The sequence below is a fragment of the Podarcis melisellensis genome (genome assembly GCF_964234715.1).
Source record: "Podarcis melisellensis genome assembly, chromosome: 7".
Classification (NCBI taxonomy): Eukaryota; Metazoa; Chordata; class Lepidosauria; order Squamata; family Lacertidae; genus Podarcis; species Podarcis melisellensis.
Window position 1 is genome coordinate 55,514,901 of NC_138539.1, and position 8,596 is coordinate 55,523,496.

Here is an 8,596-nt window from a genome sequence, read left to right on the forward strand (position 1 = left end):
TCCAGAATGTCAAGGAGAAATTCACATGAGAAGAATTCCAGACGTGGGACCCCATCCATGAGGAAAAATTAGGCAACCGCTTTGGGTGGCAGGATTTATGGAGACAACAGATCCGTCCTCCAAGGAATGCATTGCCCGCAGCTGCTGCAGCGATGGCAGCAACTGCTGCAGAAAGCTCATTGGAGGCCAGAACTGCCACCTCCTCAGCAGCCGCCCCCATGCCACCTCTACAGCAGCCTCTCAGCAAATAGCAAAGTGGTAACCTCTAGAAGGAAATGGCAGGCACTGCCCTCTGGGGTCGCCTGGCCTCTACACCTACCTGGCATGATGTAGAGTAGGCTCCTTTTCCCCACTCTACTCCATGAAAATTCCCACTTCAACCCTTGGGTACGGTTCATATGATTCCCCTCCCCCCATTCTTCATTTTCATAGATCTTCATTTTCACCTTGCTCCTGATGTAGATTTTCACTTTTCCCCTTGTGGGGTGACAGTTTGGACTAGCCATGCTAAAAAGCAAATGACTCGCAGCTCTCGCTTCTGTCCTTTCTATACACATCCATTTTAGCCCTGCTCAGATGTTAGGTATGAACTAGGAATCTCCAACATGGATAGAGGGCACTGGAGCACATGGACCTGCCTGCCCACGCCTTCCATATAACCATCTGTTGTACCCCCAACCATGTTGAGTGGGAAGCTTTGAAAGGGCAATTCTGGTGAAAGAATCCAAATGAATAGGAATCTTGAAGGTGCTTAGAATTCTCCCCTGAAAACCCTCCTGTTCAATATAGAAAGGTCAGGAAGGTAGAGCTGGCATATTCAGGAAGACTGGGGGACAGGGCTAGTGTGTGTGTCCCCCTTTCCCCTATAGAAGTTCAAGTAATAGCTTCCTAATGGGTCTCGAGTCTCTCCTCCTAGCTGACACTTTGTATGTGTACTTGGCTGAGATCCAGTGCATACAAACATGGGAGTGGGTCCCATTGAACTCACTCCCCAGTAGATATGCATCTCATTTCAGCTTTCCAGTTTTGCACGTTATTCTACTCTGTCAACTCTCCCAAAACTTTCTGTTTTCCTTTGTGTGGGAACTGAGCAAAATCTAAACCTCACACAAACACAGTATATTGCTGGTGCTCTTTTTTAAAAAACAGACTTAACTTTCATTCTCCTACATAAAAAACAACCACCCTTAATCATGATTCTGTGATTGTTAGCTAGGGATGATGGGAGTTGTAGTCCCAAAACATCTGGAGGGCTGAGTTTGCCTATGCCTGCCTTATTGCAAAAGGCAAATTGTGGAACAGCAAACTGAAGATAATCCACCACTCATGTACAGCAGCCCATTCAGGGCTCTACATACCACATTGTTTTGCTGCCTGCCCGAAAATGAAGGAGCTGAGAGATGGATTATCTAGATTATCTCCAGAGGCAGGAGGCCTCTGAAGCCCAGTAGCTAATAAAGAACAGTGGGAGAGAGCTATTGCCCTCGTGTCCTGCTTATGGACTCTCTATAGGCATCTGGTTAGTTACTGTGGGAAACAGGATTTGGTTCTAGGTGGACCAATGATCTGATCCAGCAGGACTCTTCTCAGGTTCTTCAGTTATTGGGCACCTGGCTTAACACATGGCTGGTGGGTCACAAGTTGTTCAGACCTGAGTGATATCACTTGTAACTTATTATCAAATGTGTTCTGTGCATTTGGGGAAGGAGCTAATAGAAGAGAAATGAAACAGCTATGGAACTTGATTGGATAATGTGACACTACATTAAAATTGGTGATGGTAGGGAGGGAATAACACTGGTCAACACGTTTTTTTCAGTTGATTTAGGATGAATCTGATGCGCTGAATCCAAAAATCACATTGGTTTTGCTCAATCAGGTCAAGTTTTTGAGCTATGGCCACATGTCTTTTTTTACATTTTTGTTCACATGTACGCTTGTGTGGAACATTTTAGAAGAAGTTGGTGGGGGTAAAATGCCATGTCGAATAATTGTTTTGATTGGAAATGATTATTTTAATGACAAGAAGTATTCAGGTCCGATAGTTCTGGGTGATTATGTCGAAAAGGGATCAGTTTGAAGTCATAAATCCTCGAAATCTTCCATAAATTGGTGCGCTGTTGATGTGACTGGGATCATCAGAAAGAACCGGAGCAGCCTCAAGTATCCTGATCTTCAATCAACACGTCATCCTGTAGCTCATTGTGATGAAACTCCAGTGCCTATCTTCAGAGAACTTCCTGACAATAATGATGAAGATGCCTCCAGTATTGAAGGACATGAAGAAGAAGAAGTGGTTCTTGAAGATGATGCTCCACATCCATTTTCCCAAAAGGAGTTGAATGATCTGGTTTGTGACCTCAGCTTGTCAAAGGACTCTGCCGAACTGTTGGCATCCAGATTGAAGGGAAAAAACTTCCTCTCTGTCAGTGCTTGCATCAGCTTCTTCCGCAACAGGCATCAAGAGTACCTCCGTTTTTTCTTGGAAGAGAAGGACTTGGTATACTATGCAGATATTGCACAGCTTCTGCTCAAGCTTGGAGTGCCCAAAGATTGGAGACTGTTCATTGACAGCAGCAAGCGATCACTGAAATGTCTTCTGCTACACAACGGCAACCAGTTTGCCTCTATACCCCTGGCTCACTCGAGTACACTGAAGGAGAACTATGAAGCGGTGAAGTATGTGCTGGAGAAAATTGGTTATGATCAGCATAAGTGGTTTATTTGTGTTGACCTGAAGATGGTGAACTTTTTGTTGGGACAACAGTCTGGCTTCACCAAGTACCCATGTTTTCTGTGCATGTGGGATAGTAGGGACCGTGCTCAGCATTACACGAAGAAGGACTGGCCTGTGTGGGAGGAATTGGTACCTTGCAAAAAAAGGAACGTCATCAACGACCCTCTGGTGGAAAGAGACAGAATACTCTTCCCACCACTGCACATCAAGCTCGGCTTAATCAAGCAGTTCACCAAGGCTCTGGACAAGGATGGTGACTGCTTCACTTACTTGTGCCAGGCTTTTCCAGGATTGACCATGGAGAAGTTGAAAGCTGGCATCTTTGACGGTCCTCAGATCCGTCAGCTCATCAGAGATCCAGAGTTCGAAAACTCAATGTACGAAGTAGAACTGGAAGCGTGGAAGGCATATATTCTGGTAGTGAAGAACTTTCTTGGCAACAATAAGGCCAGAAACTATGCAGAACTTGTCAACAACATGCTGACTGATTTCAGAAACCTGGGCTGCAACATGAGCGTCAAGATGCACTACCTATTTTCACATATGGACCGGTTTCCTGAGAACCTGGGTTCAATGAGTGACGAGCAGGGGGAGAGATTCCATCAGGACACGAAAGAGATGGAGACCAGGTATCAGGGTCGCTGGGACGCAGTCATGATGGCTGACTACTGTTGGACTCTGAATAGAGACCTCCCTGCCGCTGAGCATTCCAGGAGTTCCAAGAAACGGAAGTTCAAGCCCTGAAGTTTGAAAAATGGTGAAGCAACATGCAATTTAGGTGTACTTACCTTTATCAATGCCCACCATTCAGTTTACAGTAAACCTGACCTGATGGAGAGAAACGGATGCCATTTCCTGATTCAGCAGTGCAAAAATACCCTAAATCAGTTGTAGAAATCTAGACAACATTCAAAAAGTAAAAAATTGTTGCCCAATGTAATCAACTGTTCCATTGATGGAAACAGGGGTGCCAACTTGAATTGGGGGGAGTGCCCTGCATAATCGATCACAAAATGCAGCACACACACACTATTTGAACGGCAATAGCTTCTATGGATGGAAAATATAGATGGCGATTTTTGAACAACTTCCCACTCCCACACATGTGTGTGCACTCACACTCTCACACACCATAGAGTTATCTTTCTGAATTTCATTTAAGAATAACTCTGTTGACAATACTTATACATAAAGCAAGAGGAGGGCCACTTTAAAACCTCCAGGCATAAATTTTAAAATTGAGCCATGTCAGATCATAGAAACTCCAGTGTAATTCTTACTTTGTGGATGACAGCTGGCTAATTAGCAATCCTAGAGACTGTCACCCATGACCTCTAAGGTCACAATGCAATGTACTTTCCCTTGTTTATTAGCTTAACACAAAGGATCATTATGGTGATCCTCTTCTCTTTTTTTCTTCCATCTTCGTTGTTGTTGTTTTTTAAATCCTTCAGAATAAATATTTGTGGGAACATAGCTGAATATTAGCATCACAAATGCAACTAAATGTCATTATTAGCATTTTAAACTGCCCTCCCTAAAGTGAACCAAGTAACTCAGACCCAGCCTGTCCACATGCAAATGTGATTTTTGTTCCTCATCAACACACTAGCTGTTGTGTTCATTACTGAAAGAAAAGATCCTTGATTTTCAAATAAGGGTATTTATTTTTGCTGAAAGTTAGGAGTTATTAGTTTGAATTGGGCTCCATTTATCTTGCCAATAGACACATCTTGGTTGTTGTTGTACTGTACTAAAATGCCTGGTCTGTTTTATAAGGGCTAAGTATTTCACTAAGCTCTTGCAATATTGAAAGAATCTATATTCTGAGAATTTGAAAACATGTCAGCCCACCTAAATTACATATTGATCAGGTTTAATTGCATGCCACCCATCAGTATTAGGTTTGAAAATTCATAAAAGAGAAATAATGTACTCTTTGTGGATGATTACTTCTGGGGCATTTAAATGAATTCCATCACTTAACCCTGAGCTGAGACAGATTATTGAGCATTGCAATCTACCCAGTCAAAGTCCACTGCAGTAGAACAGCTGTTTTCAAACTCTCAGAGAACAGCACGAGTGCAAGCCATATAAATTTATATAGATTTTCTTTTAAGGAAAATAGCAACGTCAAACATTAAAAGTGAACGTGCATTTTTCAATTGGTTCGTGACTGTCCCACCACATTGTTTTGCTGGATAAGCACCCATTTCTAAGCCCTCTTGGCTCTATGCATCCTTCTATGTCCAATGTAAATTCACATCATAATTAAGATCCGGCAACGCTTTGGAAATGGCTTGGAAATTCCCATCCACACATTTTCATTTCTAAAGGTTAATTTGTTTACGGGTACACAAACTACTCATCTTTTTCTGTCAAAACTCTATGGAGTCTCTTCATTATTTACTCACATATGTATATTTGTGAATGTTTACACACACACACACACACACACACACACACACACTGTGTTTCTCATCTCTGGAGCCAATTTTCTTCTGAAGGTGACTCTGCCTGCAAAAAGGGAGTTTATCATTAGTTTGCAAGGTGTTATTTCCATTTAGAAATTATGTTTGTGGTATTGCACATGGCTAGAGAAATTGTGCTTATGTATGTTTTCCTTTACAGATTATCAATACAGACTAAAAAAGACCAGTTAAAATCATTGGGTTTACTTGGGTAATAGTTTAAAAGCTACATTTTATTTAGACACTTTGAGGTAATAAATATCTGTGAGCATAATTAACTGTCTTTTATCTAGCTTGGCTTCTTAGTGATGATTTTTAAGGGCCTTTAGTCTTGTCTTAACATTATTGCTCAGTTCAGGCTCAAAATGTGCTAATATAATGTAAAAACAAGTTTGATTTAAGCCAACTGACATGTTCCACATCAGTGTGTCATATTAACTCAGTTTGAACTTCATATTTTAACCTCAAAAGTGTATTGTCTGGGGAGCAATAATCCATCAAGTACATTCACCTCACCGTTATAACTTGAGGGGTCACTGCTACTGAGGGCTACTTTCGTTGTTTTGCTTATTTAGTGAAATACATGTGGGACGTGAACTGAACATTTCTGAAGTGGGGTGGGGGAATGGAGCTGTGTGAATTTGGTGCACACAACTGAGGGAGGTTTGCCAGTTGTGTGTATGATGGAAGCCAACTGTCCTAAGATAGATCTCATTTCCATGTAAAAGAGTGCTTGTGTGACAAATATGTGCATATGTGCGCATGTGGCAGAAAGCTCTGGTTGGTGATGTCATCCTATGGGGCAGTATCCAACTATGCAAGGTGCCTCCTCCTCACACAGCCATTGGACACAAACCATGGTGTACGCATACAGCAAGTTAGACATGGGCACTCAGCCCACATGAGGGATCTCATAGGTATCATATCTATGGTTGGAAGAGACCCTGAGGAACATCTAGTCTAACCCCCTGCAATGCAGGAATATGCCGGGATTGAACCCACAACCTCGACATTATCAGCACCATGCTCTGAGCAATTTATGTATGGGCACAGAAATGATACCCATGTACCACATAGGAGTCAATTAAATTGCCCCTGAGCTGGGGAGGTCAGCAAATTTTGCAAACCACATCACACCCCATTAAATGCGCCTCTCATTATGTTGATCATCAACTGGGGAGGCTGAAAGGGATGAAATTTACATGCACCCCATGCAATGTGTTAAGACAACTGCTTCCCCTCATGAGGCACCTCCCCAGCATCCATCCAAACATCCTGCCCCTGGAAGATAACATTAGTGTCCACAGAAATCGGCTCTACTCAAATTGCAGCATTCCCATACAAAGGCCGTTGCCAATCAGGCTGCTCTCCCATCAGATGTCAAGGAGATGAGTAATTATATATCTTTTAGGAAATATCTGAAGACAGCCCAGTGTAGGAACGTTTTAATATTTTACTATGTTTTTATATATGCTGGAAGCCGGCCAGAGTGGCTGGGGAAACCCAGTCAGATGGGCAGGGTACAAATTATTATTATTATCTATTTTCAACCTATGATACATTAATGAATCATTTGCATAGCATTCTGCAAGTCAGTAGTCATCAATTTTCATTTCCCAACTTTAAAATGGGAGCAATAACATCATTGAATGTTGTGAATGGCAGTGAGATAATGATAGATAGGCACGTATTTATATATATATATAAATAGCTAAGTAATAATATTTAACAACGATATAATGTCTTTGTTAACAAGAAGATAATAGTTAAACCAACCACACACACCACAATACTTTCAGGAGTGTTTAACATTAGAACACTCACTATTACAACCGGGTTAGAACCATTAATGGATGAGTCATAATTTTATGCATATTTTAATCTACTAAATCGAGTGATTGATAAAAGCAAATGCAAAAGAGAGAGTACTATACTGAATGCATTTGTACAGTCTGAAATTCTTACAGCTTTCCCTGAATCATGTTGCTTGGAGGAGAGGAAATTGAGGATAAGAGCTGAAATAGATTAGAAAAGCTGTAAATGTTTCCCTCTTGGTGGTTTTCCTTTCTTTTACCATGCTCCTGAAGTTCCCATTCACTTTGGAGTTACAGTACCAATCCACTTTTCTTCTGCCTGTGGACAAATCAATAGCAAATCACTCATTACTCACTGAGTACATAGGAAACAAATCTGTAGAAGTCTAGATCAAAGAAGGTGCTTATGGCCTCCCAAATTGAGGCTTACTACCTATAAATCATCACTACCTTTAGTCTCTTGAGAAGTCTGAAATGACTCTGCTAGGAAACCAGTGTATAGAGTTCACAGAACTTTTCCCTTCTCCCATTTGTTGTTGCTTGATACTGCTACATTACTTACCCATTTGCCCCAGCAAATGCTCAATTTCTAGGCTGGTTCACACATGCACCTACTCTGTTTGCATCCTTGGCATGAGATGTTTAGTGGCAGAATGCGTACACTGGCTCTATGGAAATGGTTTGCATTTGGAACCACATCTGTGGTAGATCTATGACTCCTTCACATGTGAATCACCTCATGCCATCATTTAACAACCCACGTTCGATGAACCTGCATGCAGAAACCTAGAGAAGCCTGGCAAGCACACATATTTTCCCAAAGCACAAGCATCCCTGTCGCTCCATGACAGGGCTGGCCCAATACATGTTCCTGCCTGAAATGAAGGAGAATATCCCCTAGCTCATGTACAGAAGCTGACTGGTCGGGCAGTTGTCTCTTACTCCTGTGCTGGAACTTGTGGAATTCAGCAAGGACAAAGATTGGGACAAAACTAGAATGAGTAGGTTCTGTCTACCATTGCCTGTGGCAGCACCTGTCATTAGCTCTGGTTCCACCTACAGTTGGGCCCTCCACATTATCAGTCCCAATAGGCACCAGCCCCCACAATAGACTACTGTTTCATTCCCTACTGTCCAACATCTGTTGCCTGAAGCAACTACCTCACTCTGCCTAATGGCAGGACTGACCCTGACTAGTATAAGCTTCTTGAAATTTGCTAGGGCCAGTCCACTTCTGAGTGGGGCGGTGTTGCGAACAGGCCACATCGCCTTCACACGCAGCGGGGGCTGGGCTAAGCCCCCTCATCTTCAGGTAGTCCCCAGCCATGTCATGGCCCCCGGCCAGCTAATCTGGTTGGCTGGGGGCGTGGCTTACCCCTTTTGAGCAGCCACACGGCTGGGCGATTTCCCTTGTTGTTCCAGCTTCCGTGGATCTCCCACACTCCCGCCCTCTTTTAATGTGTTCATCATATTGGCCTTGCTATGGACCTTGGTTGGTCGCCATTGAGGGGCCTGGGAGGAATTTTTCCACTTGGCAAATTGGCATTGGCCATTTGGTTTTCTCCTACCTCGTA